Genomic DNA, 18522 nt, shown 5'->3' on the forward strand with positions numbered 1-18522 from the left:
GATCACGGGTAGCGGTGAATCAGGGTTTCAGGCCGGAGAGGGAGCCTGAGAAAGGGATACCACATCCAAGGGAGGTCAATGGATGAAATTAAATGTGATTGAGTGGAAATGTGGGAGAAGTTGTCAAAGGGAAAGGATCGAATAAAAGGAGGGGGCGCACGGCAATTGCCCACTCCGGACTCGGGAGGTAGTGACGATAAATAACAATAATGGACTCTTAAGATGTCCTGTTATTCGAATGATTAATAAAAATTATAGGGAATGTCACTGTGGTATTTTGGATTTGGAAACGTTAGACAGGAGAGGCCCTGCTGCCGCTCTGTTAACTCTAGATAACTTCTGCCTGATCGCACGTCCCCGTGACGTCCACGATACAATTGGATATTGTCACGTACGGTGTACAGGAAACAAGACAATGCAAAATGAATATATGATTCACTGGATCCAAAACTAAGGAACAAAAGGGAGACCCCTGCATAAGACCTGGCACTCTCCCTGACTGCTCAGCCTATGCGAAAATCCAAATGGTGGATGATCGCATATCCACGTACCTCGACTATATACCACCTGAACACCCTACAATAGTGAGGGGACACGACCACCGGCTCCCTACACTAGACACTGAGGGAGTCAGGGTCACCTGGGATCCAGCAAACAGAAAATCACAAATAAAAGTACAGCACTTATCTTGTAGAAGAGTGGAAAATAGGATCAGCATGCACACACACTCCAGGAAGTTGTATAAGCCGCACACTAATGCATTATGGGGAGGAATTTAAAGGGATGCAATCAGTCCAACTACATGACAGCTGAGAGAGGCTAACGAGATGAGGAACTGAAATTCAAAACAAAGAAAACTCAAGGAGGAGGTTCTGAAAGGCTTCTGTCAGAGCTTCTCAGCTGTTTGGTTGTGACAGTACCCCTCCCTCTACGAGTGGACTCCGGACACTCAGAGCCCACCTTCTCAGGATGGGACCTATGAAAAGCCCTGATGAGACGAGTGGCCTTAATGTCCGTCACTGGGACCCACATCCTCTCCTCAGGACCATAACCCTTCCAATGAACGAGGTACTGGAGAGAACCGCGGACAAGACGAGAATCCACAATCCTAGAGACCTGAAATTCAAGATTCCCATCAACCATAATCGGAGGAGGAGGCAAAGGCGAGGGTACAATGGGTTGAACATAAGGTTTCAATAAGGACTTATGAAAAACATTATGGATCTTCCAAGTCTGAGGAAGAACAAGACGGTAGGCAACAGGATTGATGACAGGCAGGATTTTGTAAGGCCCAATAAACCTAGGACCCAACTTCCAGGAGGGAACCTTCAATTTGATATTCTTGGTAGACAACCACACCAGATCACCAACATTCAGGTCCGGACCAGGCACACGTCTCTTATCTGCCACACGCTTATATCTTTCACTCATGCTCTTTAGATTATCCTGAATCTTTTGCCAAATAGAAGACAAAGACGAGGAGAATCTGTCCTCATCAGGTAAACCAGAAGACCCCTCTCCCGAGAAAGTCCCAAACTGCGGATGAAACCCATATGCACCAAAAAATGGTGACTTATCAGAGGACTCCTGACGACGGTTATTTAAAGCAAACTCAGCAAGGGACAAAAAAAGAACACCAATCCTCCTGATTCTCCGCCACAAGACAGCGCAGATATGTCTCCAGATTCTGATTGACGCGCTCTGTCTGGCCATTCGACTGCGGGTGGAAAGCAGAAGAGAATGACAACCGAACCCCCAAGCGAGAACAGAAAGCCTTCCAGAATCTGGAAACAAACTGCGTGCCCCTATCAGAGAATATGTCTGAAGGAATACCATGCAATTTGACAATGTGATCAATAAATGCCTGAGCCAGCGTCTTAGCATTGGGCAAACCAGGAAAAGGGATGAAATGCACCATTTTGCTAAAATGGTCCACCACCACCAGAATCACAGTCTTCCCTGAGAAACGAGGCAGGTCCGTTATGAAGTCCATGGACAGATGTGTCCAAGGACGGGAAGGAATGGGTAAGGGAAGGAGAGGACCTGATGGCCGTGAATGAGGGACTTTGGCACGAGCGCAAGTCTCGCAGGCTGCCACAAAACCCTCAACCGACTTACGTAGCGCAGGCCACCAGAATCTCCGAGCGATGAGATCCACTGTGGCTCTTGCCCCCGGGTGCCCAGCAAGGAGCGTATCGTGGTGTTCCTTAAAAATCTTGTGTCTTAAAGAGAGAGGCACAAACAACCTCCCAGGAGGACAAAGATCAGGAGCCTCTGACTGGGCTGCCTGCACCTCTGCCTCCAATTCAGGAAAAAGAGCAGAGACCACCACACCTTCAGCCAAAATGGGACCCGGGTCTTCAAAATTCCCACCTCCCGGAAAACAACGTGACAGGGCATCTGCCTTCACATTCTTAACCCCAGGGCGGAACGTGACAACAAAATTAAACCTTGAAAAGAACAAAGACCATCTGGCCTGTCTCGGGTTCAGACGCTTGCCTGACTCCAAGTAGGCCAGATTTTTATGGTCAGTAAACACGGTAATAGGGTGTCTGGCTCCCTCTAGCCAATGGCGCCATTCCTCAAAAGCCAACTTGATGGCCAACAATTCCCTATCTCCCACATCGTAATTTCTCTCTGCGGAGGAGAGTTTCTTCGAGAAAAAGGCACACGGTCGCCATTTGGCAGGAGAGGAACCCTGAGACAAGACCACACCCACCTCAGAAGCATCAACCTCAACTATGAAGGGTAGAGAAATATCAGGTTGTACCAAGATGGGAGCGGAAGCAAAACTCTCCTTGATATTAGAAAAGGCCTTACGCGCCTCTACCGACCAGGAAGAAAAATCTACCCCCTTTCTGGTCATATCAGTGAGTGGTTTAACAATAGAGGAATAATTCAAAATAAACTTCCTGTAATAATTGGCAAAGCCCAAAAAACGCATCAGCGCCTTCTGATTCTCAGGAAGCTCCCACTCAAGCACAGCGCGGACCTTCTCGGGGTCCATGCGAAAACCAGAACCGGAGAGAAGAAACCCCAGAAATTGAATTTCTGGAACCGCAAACACACATTTTTCCAGTTTCGCATATAATTTATTCTCCCGCAGGATGAGCAAGACCTCACGTAAGTGTTCCTTATGAGTTTTGAAATCAGGAGAAAAAATCTAAATGTCATCCAAATACACTAATACAAATTTCCCCATTAAATGATAAAAAATGCTGTTCACGAAATGCTGAAAAACGGCTGGGGCATTCATTAAAACAAAAGGCATAACCAAATTCTCAAAATGGCCCTCAGGGGTATTGAAGGCCGTCTTCCATTCGTCTCCTTCTCTGACCCTGACCAGGTTGTATGCCCCTCTTAGATCTAATTTGGAAAAGACTTTAGCCCCGACAATCTGGTTAAACAGGTCCGGGATCAGAGGAAGCGGATAAGGGTCACGAATAGTTATACTGTTCAGCTCCCTGAAATCCAGACAAGGTCTTAAAGAACCATCTTTTTTTCTTAACAAAGAAAAAAACAGCGGCAACAGGTGACTTTGAGGGTCGTATGTGTCCTTTTCTCAGACTCTCCGAGATATAAGCACGCATAGCGACCCTTTCAGGTTGGGAGAGATTGTATAAACGAGATTTAGGCAGCTTGGCGCCTGGGATGAGATTAATAGGGCAATCGTACTCCATGTGCGGGGGCAAATCCTAAACTCCACTCTCAGAGAAGACATCCGAAAATTCAGAGAGAAAAGGTGGTACAGTCTTAGTAGAAACCTCAGAAACAGATGTCGTGAGGCAATTCTCTCTGCAAAAGTCACTCCAACCATTTATTTGCCTCGCTTGCCAATCAATGGTAGGGTTATGTTTAGTGAGCCAGGGTAGCCCCAACACAAGAGGAGTAGTTAATCCGCTAAGGACGAAACATGACACATCCTCAACATGAGCATCACTCACAATTAAACGGATATTGTGAACTATGCCCTTTAATGATTTCTGAGAAAGTGGAGCGGAATCAATAGCAAAAACAGGAATATCCTTTCCCAAAGTGCGCACCTGGAAACCATGAGTTATCGCAAAATGATTATCAATGAGATTGACAGCTGCTCCACTATCTACAAAAATCTCACAAAAAATGTACTTGCTCTCTAGCGCCACCCTGGCAGGCAGGACAAAACGGGAACTACAAGCAAACGGAAAACCTTCAATTTCCACCTCAACCCTGCCAATAGTAACAGATGGAGGTCACGGACGAATCTAATTTCCCCTCGGGAACAGGGAAACAGAAAACCTTTCCCACTATATTGATGTACATTTACAGAAATACGTCCAAAATCTGAAATCACATCTCAAAGATTCTGCATCATTGATAACATCCATAGAAAATATCAAGTGGAAAGGAAATTACCATTGGCTAACCCTAGATATCTCAGCCTTATACACTAACATACCCCACAACTTAGGATTGGAATGTGTGTCTACCTTCCTAAATGATGATATAGAAATGCCCCTAGAGCAAAAAAATTTTATCATCAAAGGGATTGAATTTATCCTCACCCATAACATATTTTCCTTTCAGGACCAGACCTATAAACAGATACGGGGCACCGCGATGGGGACGCGTTTCGCGCCAAGCTTTGCGAATCTGTTTATGGGTAGGTTCGAAGAACATTTTATATACCAAACCAAGTTCTGGCATGAAAACATCATGTATTTTAAAAGATATATCGATGATTTGATCTTCATCTGGGATGGCGATTTATCTTCAATAAAAAATTTCTTATCTCATTTAAATGCCAATAACTGGGGAATTAAATTCACAGGCACATACGACAAAACAAAAACCGAATTCTTGGATCTAGAAATCTTCATCCTGAATAACGAAATCAAAACACGTACTTTCTTCAAAAAGGTGGATAGCAACAGCTATCTTGATTTTAGCAGTACACACTATAGGAAGTGGAAGTCAAATGTCCCCTTCAGCCAATTTAAACGGATCCGCAGAAATTGCACATTAGATTCAGACTTCGACTTACAATGTAACATTCTGACATCCCGGTTCACCCAAAAAAGGTACCCCAGTAGTATTATTGCAGGTGCTAGAGAAAAAGCGAACAAGCTGACCCAATCAGAAAGCCTAGCCCCCCCCAAAAAAAGAGAGGATAAAAATGATCCCAACTTATACTGTTATAATTTCATTACAACTTATAACCAAAATCATAATGCCATTAAAGATACATTGGGGAAACACTGGCATATCCTCAAAAGGGATCCCATACTCAGCCAAATCATTCCGGAGAACCCCAAATTTACATATAGAAGAGCGAAAACTCTGAAAAACATTCTAGCTCCGAGCAAAATGAGATCATTAACACATTCCGCCAACAATGATTTTGATACTGAGGCCCCCAAAGGAAGTTTCAAATGTGGTCACCTAAGATGCCTTTGTTGCAATAGCATTAACCAATGATCATCTTTCCATAGCATGAGCACTGGGGAAGTATTCCAAATTCAACATCACCTGACCTGTAACTCTGACTATGTTATTTATCTATTAGAATGCCCCTGTCACCTACAATATATAGGCCGCACAATACAAAAATTACGTAAACGTTTCAATACACATCGCTCAAAAATCCGGAAAAGGTACATGAAACATAGTGTTTCTAGACATGCGGCGGAACACCATGATGGCAATGTTGTAGGGTTCACGATAACACCCATTGAACTCATTCCAGTACATCTCCAAACAGATGTCCAATATATCAGACGTCGGGAGATGTACTGGATCTTCAAACTTAATAGTCTCAATCCGTACGGGCTCAATGAGGCCTTTGAAATAAACCTCTAAATAAAGTGAAAGGATATATAAAAAAACTCCTTTTTTGTTTTTTTCTTTTTGTTTTTTTGTTTATTCTTTTATATTTATTTTTTTATATGTATTTATATATGTATATATATATATATATTTATATATATATATATATATATATTTTTTTTTTATTTTTTATTTTTTTATTATTATTATATTTTATATTTATTATTTATTACTCTTTAAATTACACTTTTTATGCACATTTCCTATACATGGGTCTACACCTTTATATATATATACATTTATATATATAGATATAAATATTTTTCATGGTCTATACTTGAGATACATATAGATTCAATCTTTTCCCCCCTCCCCCTTATTTATATATACACACGTGTACTTATACATTTTTATCTTTTTTATCCTATATGTTTTTATATATATACAGAATAGGTCTTTTAGTTGTATACATTTTATAATATCTCTTAATCAGTGGCTAATATATACTAAATATTTCCCTACACATAACATATATAGAGTGCATAGACCGGGTTGAAATTAGCTTTCTAACCGAAGATACAGGTTTTCTTTTTCACATGAATACCAAATACGATAGACTGCTATAGCTTAGGAATGAACTCTGCTGAAAGACGACACCAAGTTACTCTGCTGAAAGACGACAGGTCACATGACCGCACTATACGATCATGTGACACCCCCTGCTCTGGATTTCGGCTGCCAGCTCAGAGTGTCCATGTGAGCATGCGCCGGCAGGGGGATCGCAACATCACTGCTACTTCCGCCCGGCTAGATGCCAGCGGCGTGAAGACAGCATATACCTCCCGAGTCATGTGACGCTTGCAATAGCGATCACATGACCGGGAACTGAATCTCATCTTTATGTTTATGTTTATTTACGCAATCAGCAGCGAATTTTAATAAAATAAGGAAGCGATCAAAGCCACTATACTGTATACATTGTGTCACTCTAACTGAATGTTATGTATGATTTGTACACCCATACGTTTTGGATGACACCTGAGGATAGCTCCTCCCATAAGGGGCGTCACCCAGGTGCATCCTTTGGCGGTTTTTTTGAAAGAATTTATCTATAAATATGTTCCTGCCACAATACCCACTATATGTTTGTGAAACCTGATGAAGGGGAACCTCTAATCCCCGAAACGCGTTGTTTCTGAATAAAAGAAGAATACATCTATAAGACTGCTTCCACTAAGTGATTTCGTGCCGATGCAGAACCTCTTTCCTCTACCAATAGTAACAGATGGAGCATTTTTAAAAGATTTTTTCCTTTTTGTTTCTTTATTACTCCCAGAAAACTGCCTGAATCTCCTAGAGGGACAAACATTTGCCAAATGATTAATAGCTCCACAACAAAAAAAAACCCTCCCATGCGAGCTGAATCTTCTATTGTCAGAGGCAATCAACCCCAGCTGCATGGGCTCCTGCTCGGAAGGGGCTGACAGCGACTGAGACCCCTGCGCATAGAATGAGACCGCTGCACAGTCCTGGGACCGAGTATGACAGGAAGGAGAGATCTCTCCTCTCTCTCTAAGACGCCTGTCAATACGAACGGTCCGAGACATAGCACAGTCCAAGGAGATAGGCCTCTCATGAAAGCAAATGCATCTTTCAATCCCTCTGAAAGACCATGGCAAAATTGACTTCGGAGTGCAGCATCATTCCAACCAGTATCAGCTGCCCATCTCCGAAATTCTGAGCAGTATATTTCTGCGGATTGTTTACCCTGGCATAGGAGACGTAATCTAGACTCCGCCAGAGCAATACGATCCGGATCATCATATATCTGACCCAGGGCTAAAAAGAATTCATCCACTGAACGGAGGGGCCGTGCCCCCTCCGGCAGCGAAAAGGCCCAGGACTGAGCGTTACCCCTGAGCAGCGATATAATGATCCCCACCCTCCGTTCCTCATCACCAGAGGAATGGGGAAAAAGGCGAAAATGGAGTTTGCAAGCCTCTCTGAAACGCACAAAATTCTCACTACCCCCGGAGAACGTATCCGGGAGCGAGATCTTAGGCTCAGAACAAACTCCATGAACGCAAGCTGAACCGGTCACTTGAAGCTGAGGAAAAAGTCTTACGGAGGTCAGCTACCTCCAATGAAAGACCCTGGAAGCGTTCAGCCAAAAGTGAAACCGGATCCATGCTTGAGACGGTTTTGGCGGCTTATAATGTCACGGACGGTGTACAGGAAACAAGACAAAGCAAAATGAATATATGACTCACTGGATCCAAAACTAAGGAACAAAAGAGTGACTGACCCGTGCGTGCTGCAGCTGAAACTCCACTATGGCCTGCTGCTGCTCGCACAGTCTGACCAGCATGTGCAAGGTGGAGTTCCACATTGTTGGCACGTCGCATATAAGGCGGTGAGTGGGAAGGCCGAAGTTATGCTGCAGCACTGACAGGCGAGCAGCAGCAGGGTGAGAATGCCGAAAGCGCGCACAGATGGACCGCACTCTCTACAGCAGCTCTGACATATTGGGGTAATTTTTAAGGAACTACTGCACCATCAAATTCAGCACATGCGCCAGGCAAGGGATGTGCATCAAAGCAGCTACTCCCAGAGCTGCTAGGAGATTTCGCCCATTATCGCACACCACCAGGCCGTGCTTGAGTCTCACTGGCACCAACCACTCATCGGTCTGTTGTTCCATGCCCGTTCACAGCTCCTGCGCGGTGTGGGGTTTGTCCCCCAAACAGTTAAGTTTTAAAACTGCCTGCTGTCGTTTACCCCTGGCTGTGCTAAAGTTGGTGGTGAAGGTGTTATGCTGACCGGATGAGGAGTCCGTAGAGGATGAGGAAGCGGAGTAGGAGGAGGAAGCAACAGGAGGCAAAGAGAAGCGCCCTGCAATCCTCGGTGGTGGAAGGACATGCGCCAAACTGCTATCCGCCTCAGGCCCAGCCGCCACCGCATTTACCCAGTGTGCTGTTAGGGAGATATAACATCCCTGACCGTGCTTACTGGTCCACGTACCTGTAGTTATGTGGACCTTGCCACATATGGCATTGCGCAGTGCAAACCTGATTTTGTCCCCCACTTAGTTGTGCAGGGAAGGGTTGGCTCGCCTGGAAAAGTAGTGGCTGAGCACGTTGTACTGTGGGACAGCCACCGCCATAAGGCCTTTAAAACTCTCCATCTCCACCAGATGGAATGACAACATTTCAAAGGCCAGTAATTTTTACATGCTGTCTTTCAGCGCCAGGGATCGCAGATGGGCAGGGGGGTACTTCCTCTTCCGCTCCAGTGATTGGGAGATGGAGATCTGAACGCTTCCGTGGGACATTGTGGAGATGCTTGGTGACCCAGGTGGTGGTGTTTCTGGCAGATCCTCTGTTTGCGGGGTGGCAGGTGGCACTGTCACTGCAGAGGTGGATGAAGAGGCCAAGACTGCAGCAGAAGAGGAAGCAGGAGGACCCAGAGACCTTTCTTGGTTTTTGAGGTGTCTACTCCACTGCAGCTCGTGCTTTGCACTTAGATGCCTGGTCATGCAGGTTGTGCTCAGGTTGAGAACGTTTATGCCTCGCTTCAGGCTCTGATTGCACAGCGTGCAAACCACTCGTGTTTTGTCGTCAGCACATTGTCTGAAGAACTGCCACGCCAAGGGACTCCTTGGAGCTGGTTTTGGTGTGCTCAGTCCCTTGCTGCAGTGGGCAGTAGCAGGCGTACAGTCTAGAGGACGGCCGCTAAGCTTTTGCACCCTGCTCCCTCTTCTGCTGTGCTGGTGGCTCTGTGCGACCACCGCCTCATCCTCCGAACGACACAGGTTAATTGTATGACATTGATTCCATGTGGGGTCGAGGATCTCATCGTCCTCCACATCATCTTCCACCCAGTCTTTACCCCTGCCCTCCTTGTCGGCCTGTACACTTTCGAAAGCCCCAGCAGTTGGCACCTGTGTTTCGTCATCATCCGAGATGTGCTGCGGTGGTCCTCCCATGTACTCATCTCAAAACATAAGTGGTTGGGCATCTGTGCACTCAATCTCTTCCACTTCTGGGGCAGGGCTAGGTGGATGGCCCTGGGAAACCCTGCTAGCAGAGTCATCAGAAAGCAGAAGAGACTGCTGCATGACTTGGGGCTCAGACTGATTGGCTGATTTGCAAGGGGGTGAGGTGAAAGACTGATGGACATTGGCTGCAGGTGCTAACTCTGATCTTTCAGCAGGAGACTGGGTGGGCGACAATGTGAAGGAACTGGAGGCACTGTCAGCCACCCAATCTATAATCGCCTGTACTTGTTTTGGCCTCACCATTCGGAGGCCCGACCAAATACCGCTGGAGGTTCTGTCGCCTACTCACACCTGAGGAAGCTGTTTCACTTGTGCGTGTAGCTGGCACATATCGACCTTGTCCTTTCCCTGCAACAGGAGCTCCACCAGCAGCACCACGACCTGGGCCACGTCCCTTATTCAACGCTCTCCTCATTCTCCGCAAATTTTGGATCTCTTAAATAAGAGAATAGAACACCAGAATCTAACGCGTGTATTTCACACTGACAGATGCAGCCAATGCCGCAAATTTACTATTTGGCCCAAAATGTTTTTTTTTTTTTTTGTAACAGATTATAACAGCAGTATCTAACGTGTGTATTTCACACTGACAGATGCAGCCAAGGCCGCAAATTTAGTATTAGGCCCAAAATGGTTGTTTTTTAATAAAAGAATAGAATACCAGTATATAACGCTTGTATTTCACACTGACAGATGCAGCAAGACGTGTAAAATTTTGTGCACTGCACCCACAAAACAAAATCTAGGTAGATCGCTGAGTTAAAGGGGTTCTTCACTTTCATTTAACTGATGATCTATCCTCAGGATAGATCATCAGCTTCTGATCGGCCGGGGTCCGACACCCAGGACCCCCGCCGATCAGCTGTTTGAGAAGGCAGCGGCGCTCCAGCAGCGCCACGGCCTTCTCACTGTTTACCGCCGGCCGCCCGCCCACTGACGTCACGACTAGTATCAACTAGAGTGGGCGCGGCTAAGCTCTGTTCACTTGAATGGAGCTTAGCCGCGCCCACTCTAGTTGATACAAGTCGTGACGTCAGTGGGCGGGCAGCCCGGCGGTAAACAGTGAGAAGGCCGCGGCGCTGCTGGAGCGCCGCTGCCTTCTCAAACAGCTGATCGGCGGGGGTCCTGGGTGTCGGACCCCGGCCGATCAGAAGCTGATGATCTATCCAGAGGATAGATCATCAGTTAAATGAAAGTGAAGAACCCCTTTAACAAGCACTTCAGATGAAAGATTCTGTCCTATTCTCTCCCTCACAGCAGCAGCATCCTCTCCTTACACTATTCAGAGCAGAGTGACAAGCAGCGCTATGTGACTCCAGCTTATATATTACTGAAAAGTTTGAGTTTGGGGTCCAAAAATCCTAAAATTTGGTACGAGCCCGAACTTTACAGTTCGGATTCGCTTAACCCTACTCACTTTGGGAGGGGGGGGGGGGGTGTCTTATGGAGCAAAAAATTTATTTTTATAAGACTAACAAGAATAATGCATTTATATAGTTATTGGAGTTCTACTTTGTGACATATCTGATAAATAATTGTAATTATCATTTCCAGACAGTGAAAAATGCAAGAAATGTTCAGACCTTGACTGGCCTAATGAGAAGAAGGATCATTGTGTTCCAAGGTTCCAGGATTTTCTTTCCTACACAGATGACCTCTTCCTGGTTATTTTCCTGGTTTCTACTCTACTTTCTTTTCTTGCATTCCTGATTCTTATTACTTTTATTTTGCACCAAGACACGGCCATCGTGAAGGCCAATAACAGAAACCTGAGCTTCCTTCTCCTGGTCTCCATCATGCTGAGCTTCCTCTGTGTCTACTTGTTCCTCGGACATCCAGTGGACCTCACTTGCATGCTACGTCAGGTCTCATTTGGAATCCTCTTCTCAGTAGCTGTTTCTTGTGTCTTGGCCAAAACCATCATGGTTTGCATTGCTTTCAGAGCCACCAAGCCCGGCAGCTCCTGGAAACGCTGGATTGGAAGCAAGTGGTCTAATTCTCTGGTGTTGTTCTGCTCATCCATCCAAGTAATAATCTGTATGGTTTGGTTGGTTCTAACACCTCCCTTCTCAGAGCTGGACACTCACTCCAGTCAGGGAAAGATTATTGTGCAGTGCAATGAAGGCTCCGTTATTGGTTTCTACTCAGTCCTGGGTTATATGGGGGTCTTGGCAATTATTAGTTTTTTTATGGCTTTTTTAGCTCGAACATTACCGGACAGTTTTAATGAGGCCAAGTACATCACCTTCAGCATGCTGGTGTTCTGCAGTGTCTGGATTGCCATGATCCCAGCTTATCTCAGCACCAAAGGGAAATACATGGTGGCTGTGGAGATATTCGCCATACTGACCTCAAGTGCTGGAGTCTTAGGGTGTATATTCTTTCCAAAATGTTACATTATCCTGTGGAGACCTGAACTCAACACCAGATCACATTTACTGGAGGGAAGAGGCAGATGAATCATAATACTACATTATAAAGAAGAACATGCTGCTTACACAGTACACCTGTATTCACATAGGAGCATATAGTAATAGTTTCTTTTATAGGCCTGGTATATGGTTTTCAGATGTGTAGTGTATCATTATTCTTAAAACAGATTTAAGGGGAGTCAGTCACTAAACCTTCATGCATTAACCAGTTCCTGGTGCCCTGTAGACGACAAAGTCACCACAAACATACTTTCTGGTCCCTTTCCTAATTTTTATAGCCTCAATGATATGAAAATTAGTTGGAAAAAACAAGCTGTGTACCTGGTGTTTCCTGGTAATAATGTAATTTGACCTTTGTTTTAGCAGGAGGACAACATTCACCTGTTTTGCTTTGATAACGAGAGTCTAAAAGCATGGCAATCCAGTCATCATCAGACTGCTTGATGTCTATGATACACCTCTCATTACATAAGCAAGCATGCATACAGCTTGTCATACTGACCAGCATGCCAGAGGACCCTATTTTTTTCAACTCCACCACCACTTGGATGATTTGATGTCATAATCGTCATCATCATCATCTGTCTTTTTTTTTATTAGTACCCATTATCCCTCACTGCTTCTTGCTTGTGGGCCAATGAGAAGGCTGCAATATCCTTGACTTTAGGAGTTGTAATATGTCTCCAAATGTAAAATATTTATGTTTGAAAAATATATCAACCTGATTTGGTAATCCTCTCCAAATCCAGTGTCTGCTTATTTGGAGTAAAGAACACCTGGAGGACTTATTACCAGGTTTCAACAAGAGTTATATAAAAAAAATGAATAATGCAATTTATTATCGGTCATCATAAAAGATGATTACTTACAAATATAGTTCAGGAAAGGTCTTAATCTATTGTCCATGAGTGAATGTTGAAAGTCCTTGAAGTATCATTGTTGAAGGCCAGGAATCCTCTTAAGCTCCATGTGTCTTCACCTCCTCAGCAACAACAACCCCCAGCAGACTTGAGAGTGAGTGTAAGAAGACCCCCCTTGTCTGTCCCTGTCAGTCATGTATACCATAGATACAGGCGTGTCTTACTAATATATGGGCTTATACATTGACTTCAAATATAGTTCTTGACGTCCAAATACAGACCTCGCATCACCCTTGTGTATCACTATAAATGGTGTCACTGTGTAGTGTAATACATACTTTATATTAAATACCATTAAATATTATATCACATACTACTTAACATTTCCCACTCTTGAGGGTGAGATAATCTTTTTGAAACCCACAACATCAAATTTTACACTTATCTTGGACTCTTCATTCTTCTTTTCTTCTTTATAAATTAATTAATTGTCCATCAATTACTTATTTGACAACACAATAATAATATTTGCTGAACATATGGTAAACTGTGATTGAATACCAATGAAATAAATTTAGGAACTAATCTACTATCTTATTAGGCATCTTTTTCTCTTCATCATCTTCCTCTGGTCTCGTCATGGTCTTGATACTGTAATTTCACTTATTTATCTTAAATCTGACTCACATAAAGTCTATGATAGAACTTTATGTGGATGATGTGCAGTCCTTCAATCAAATTTTATCATATTTACCAATGATTTCCATGTACAAGATCTATCACCTTTTACTATTTGTGGTAACAAATCCTGGACACAGATTTTGACTTACAAACATCAGGAATTCCTTGGTCTTCAGAAGCGTCTGTGAACAGCTGTGACTTCTTTATCATTCCCTTTCTTTCTCACCAGTTATAATTTGGTAGAACTTTATAAGGAATTTTAAAGGGAACCTGTCACCAGTTTTATGGTGTCCTAACTAAGGGCAACATAAATAAGTGACTGATTCTCTTAGCAAAATGCTGGCTCACTTTCTTTAATTGACCCAGTCAATCTGCCACCATCTTGTATTGAAAAGCTCCAGCTGATAATGATGAGTCATGAATAATTATGAGCTCTTGACTCTCCCCGCCTACCTGCTGCTGATTGACAGTATTTTTCCATATGAATCAGCAGCAGGTGGGCAGGGGAGTGGCTATAGCTCTGAATTATAAAAACGCTGGACTCACTGACATCACGCTGGACTCAAATCAGCTCATTAGCATGCAGCATGTGGAATCTTTGTGTGTATATTATGAGGTAACCATCTGTCACACCAGTAAGTTAATACATCTAAGGTACTTTTTAGTAGTTAATGGTTGTATATAATTAGTTAGATTATAATCAAATATCCACATAACAGGTTCACTTTAAGTAACTGTCGATTCAGCCTCATATGAAGAATGTCACACTCTCAGCATAATTGTTGTCAATCAAGTAAAATGAATTAAGTCCTTTAACAAAGCTTTTAGCTTTAGTTTCACAAGTAGCAGATTCCTGAACTTCACAGAGGTGTTTATGGCAATCTAATGGAAAAGCTTTTTCAGAAAAAAACAAACACCCTAGGCCATACATAGGCGCTAAATATCTCTGGAACCCTAACTATTCTAAGTCTGTGAAGGTTCTCATTTATCCAGGTCATGGTATATCTGTAAAGAATAAATCAAGGCAACTGGACTTACTGTAGATTTCTTGAAAACGTTTGACACGTTCTTCCAACGAGCTTTCTCAATTCTGAGTGACTGTACAAGAATTCTCAGGGAATAAATATGTAACTGAATCAACATCTGTTAATTATACCCAGCATGGGGTCAGAGGTCATTATACCCAGTATGGGGTCAAAGGTGTTGATTCCATTATTGGTTTATTGATTGGACCCCATGCTGGGTATAATTACCAGTTGTTGATTCAGTTACATATTTATTCCCAGAGAATTCTTGTACAGTCACTCAGAATTGAGAAAGCTCGTTGGAAGAACGAGTGAAACGTTTTCAAGAAATCTACAGTAAGTCCAGTTGCTTTGATTTATTCTTTACAGATATACTAACTATTCTAAGTCTAAATCACTTACTGAAGCTCTTCAGCACTCGCTCTTCTTAAGCTCTATTCTCCATTTTGGATGCCAGTCCTTCTTCTTCACAGACCTCCTTTCAGTGTGGACAGAACTTTCTTTCTATGAACTTTACCTCTGGAATTGTCTATGGGCAGGTGTGCTTCAGGTGCTCTTTACCCTTGTCTTGGGTCACTCTCCAGTGCCTCTTATCTTTACACCTTTCCCAGAATATAACACAGATTTTCTTTTTACCCCAAGTCTTTTCCTGGGACTCTGTGCACATCAGTCTTTATGTTTATAGACTTCATGAATATCACAGTCTCTAGGAAACATTACATTTCCTGTTGACTTTGGTCTTCATTGAAGATATCTTCTTCTTTCCTATTACTACACCAAAGTTGGTGATTATAGCTAGCCTATAATATCACGGTCTACCATAGCATTCATTTATTACCATATTATATTTTAATATAATATAGATGTTTACATATCATCCTAATACAAAATCCTTTATGTAAGTGTAGCATTTTTATCTTTATTCCTTCAGTCATGTATCTTTGTGTATGTTTGTGGAATTTTTATAAATAAAAATTAGATTTATAAATTTAATTGACCACACAAAATTTTTCTTTTTACAGTAAAACCAAATCTTTACCTTTTTTAATAAAGTAATTGTCACGAGGGTGTCAAGAGCCACGTCTGACTCCGTTATACCCGGGGTCAGGAAGTCGCAGCGGGTGGCTGCGCGCTCTATGTCTAAAGATCACGGTGTTTCTTAGTGTTTGTTTTCTGTGTTTGCCTTGCTATCCTTTTTGTCTCACTCAGGGATCCGTAGCTTCTCCTCCTCAGCTGTTTCTTGTCTGCCACTCCCAAACTCCTTATATTCTCCTCTCACACTTCTCTTGTTGCCAGTTATAGAGCTTCCTGCCTGGACATCTATGCTGACCCACTGGAGCTGAGAATCTGGTTGTTGTTCCAGAGTGCTACCCTCCGGATCCCTGTTGGGCTTTTGTTGTCTCCTGTTGTTGCCCACCTGGGATTATATGTTTAGTTTGTATTGTCTGTCCTCCCCTTGGTGTTTTCCTTTAGAGCTAGTGGTGCGGACTAGTGTTCCCACCGCCCTGTTCACTATCTAGGGCTCATCCTAGGGAAAGCCAGGGTTTTAGGCACGTGATCGGCGTACGGGTGAGGAACCCGTCTAGGGACGACAGGGCAGCCAGGCGCCAGCCGCAAGGTGAGTCAGGGGTCACTACCTTCCCTCTCACTAGGGCAGGGCCTCCCTCTTTTCCTCCCTCCGTGTCACGTATGTGACAGTTACGCCGATCGTGATATTATAACTGGCCCTTATTTTTTTTTGAGAAAAAAAAAAAAAAGAATATATATAATTTTTTTTTTCTCTACTTAGAATCCAATATGGATCCTATTGCTGCTTTGGCAAAACAGCTTCAAGGCCTGTCTTTGGAGGTGGCAGGATTGAAGGCGTCTGTCCTCCAACAGCAGCAGCAAATGCAGCAGACCGTAAGCCCAGCGGTTGCTATGGGTAACCAGGTTGTTACAGAACCCAAGGTTGTTCTTCCTGACAGATTCTCTGGGGGAAGGGACAAATTTGTGTTGTTCCGTGAGGCCTGCAAATTATATTTTAAGCTGCGCCCTTACTCCTCAGGTAATGAAGAACAGCGGGTGGGGATTGTTATTTCCCTGCTTCAGGGGGACCCGCAATCCTGGGCGTTCTCGTTACCCCCTGGTTCCCAGGCTCTCCGGTCAGTGGAGGGATTTTTTGGGGCTTTGGGTCTCATATATGATGACCCTGACCGTGTCGCCCTGGCTGAGTCGAAGTTACGGAGACTCCTACAGGGAGATCGGCCAGCAGAGGAATATTGCTCAGAGTTCCGCAGGTGGGCTACGGATACTCAGTGGAACGACCTGGCTCTCAGGAGTCAGTTCTGCTCTGGGTTATCTGAAAGGGTTAAGGATGCGCTGGCGCTGTATGAGACCCCCCTTTCCCTTGATGCTGTTATGTCCCTCTCTATCAGGATAGATAGACGTCTTAGGGAGAGATCGAAAATTCCTGAGCAATCGGTAACCTCTCCCAAGCAGCAGTTAGTCTGTACTGACTTGGATGAGCCTATGCAGCTAGGAGGAACTTCTCGTCAGGTCCCTCCTCCTGAGGTTCGCCGTAGGCGTGGGGCTTGTTTTTTCTGTGGGGGGAAGGGTCATTTCATTAATGTCTGTCCCTCCTTTCCCAAAAACAAAAGACCGTCGGAAAACTACTAACCCCAGGCTGTGCGGAGGATGTCAGCCGGGGGGTATACGTTTCCTCCATACGAACATCTCAATTTGTGTTGCCAGCGGTTATTGTTTTTGGTGTTAAGACGGAGTCTATTTCTTTTTTTCTAGACAGTGGTGCAGGGGTAAATTTGATAGATGCCCATTTTGCCCGCACTATGGGTTTGTCTCTCTGTACGCTGCAGAGACCCATTCCCATATTCGCTATTGACTCTGCTCCTCTGTCTCAGAGAAACCTCACTCACGTTGTCCATAACTTACATCTTCGGGTAGGGGACCACCATAAGGAGCGTCTTTCATGTTACGTTCTGGAGGGCCTTCCCTCTCCTGTGGTATTGGGTCTTCCCTGGTTGGTAGCGCACAATCCAGTGGTGGATTGGCAGGCCAGGGAGATATTGGAGTGGAGTGAGCATTGCAGAGAGAATTGCTTAAATAACAATTGCTTAATCGCCTCCATAGCTTCCCTACCTACATTTATTTCGGACTTTGAGGACGTTTTTTCTGAAAAGGGTTGTCAGAAGCTACCACCTCATCGTCCTTATGATTGCCCGGTTAACCTGATTCCCGGTGCAAAATTACCCAAGTCCAGGTTGTATAATCTTTCGGGTCCCGAGAGACAAGCCATGAAAGATTATATCTCTGAGAGTCTGGCCAAGGGACACATCAGACCCTCTTCTTCACCTGTGGCTGCAGGGTTTTTCTTTGTTAAAAAGAAAGATGGGGGCCTGCGTCCTTGCCTAGATTTCCGTGAGCTAAACCGGATAACCGTCCGAGACCCATACCCTCTTCCTCTCATTCCTGACCTTTTTAATCAGATTGCGGGTGCTAGGTGGTTCTTCAAACTTGATCTTAGGGGGGCCTACAATCTGATTCGTATCAAGGAAGGGGATGAGTGGAAGACAGCTTTTAACACCCCTGAGGGGCATTACGAAAATTTAGTCATGCCTTTCGGTCTGACCAATGCCCCTGCTGTCTTCCAACATTTCGTTAAT

This window comes from Bufo gargarizans, unplaced genomic scaffold (genome assembly GCF_014858855.1).
Source record: "Bufo gargarizans isolate SCDJY-AF-19 unplaced genomic scaffold, ASM1485885v1 original_scaffold_909_pilon, whole genome shotgun sequence".
NCBI lineage: Eukaryota > Metazoa > Chordata > Amphibia > Anura > Bufonidae > Bufo > Bufo gargarizans.